Here is an 824-nt window from a genome sequence, read left to right on the forward strand (position 1 = left end):
TTTTATTTTGTGTTGTCTCACGGTGTGGGGCATAAAACTGCTTTGATTTTCTTCAACAGTACCTTGTTTGATGGGAAAGTGAATCTAGTTGGTGCATTCGGGAGGTCAAAATTTGAAATTTTCATTAGTTTTCAAAAGCGCCGTGAAAAACAAAATAAAAATTAAGGAAAAACGGGAATTTTTACGCAAAAGCTGTTTTCAAGAAAATCGATTTTGGTTTTTGGTGTAACTTTAAAACAAATAACCGTAGATACATGAAATTTTCACTGGTTGTTTATATTTCCATTTTCTATACATAATACAATTTTCAAAATATTTTGATTTGTTTTGAACTGTTTAGGGACATTTTCAGTTTCCAATTTTATTAGTTTTTCTTTCTATGAATATCAATAAAACTTTAATTGTTGAGTAAAAATACTTGAAAATTTAATACATGGCTCCTACTATATTGTTACAATGAAATTTGAAAAATATTAAAAATCCTTAGTCACAGTTTTTTTTTTTTAGCATTTAAAGTTCAAAAATTGATACAATATATAAAAATCACAAAAATTAGCAAATTATTTTGAGTTAATAATTCGTAAAAATTTTTCTTTTTAAAGAATCTATGATTTGAAAATTTAATACAAGATTCCTCATAAGTTTGTCTATCTTTATAAAAAAAAAAATGTCTTCAAGGAAATCAAATTAAGTTTTTATGAGCGTTTGAACTTCATATTTTTACAACATTTGATATCCACTCGATTTCTCATGAAACAATTTTCATATTTGGTTACAATAAAAAAACGAATGATTGTAGATACTTGAAAATTTTATGATGTTTA

Source organism: Acyrthosiphon pisum, chromosome X (genome assembly GCF_005508785.2).
Source record: "Acyrthosiphon pisum isolate AL4f chromosome X, pea_aphid_22Mar2018_4r6ur, whole genome shotgun sequence".
Lineage (NCBI taxonomy): Eukaryota > Metazoa > Arthropoda > Insecta > Hemiptera > Aphididae > Acyrthosiphon > Acyrthosiphon pisum.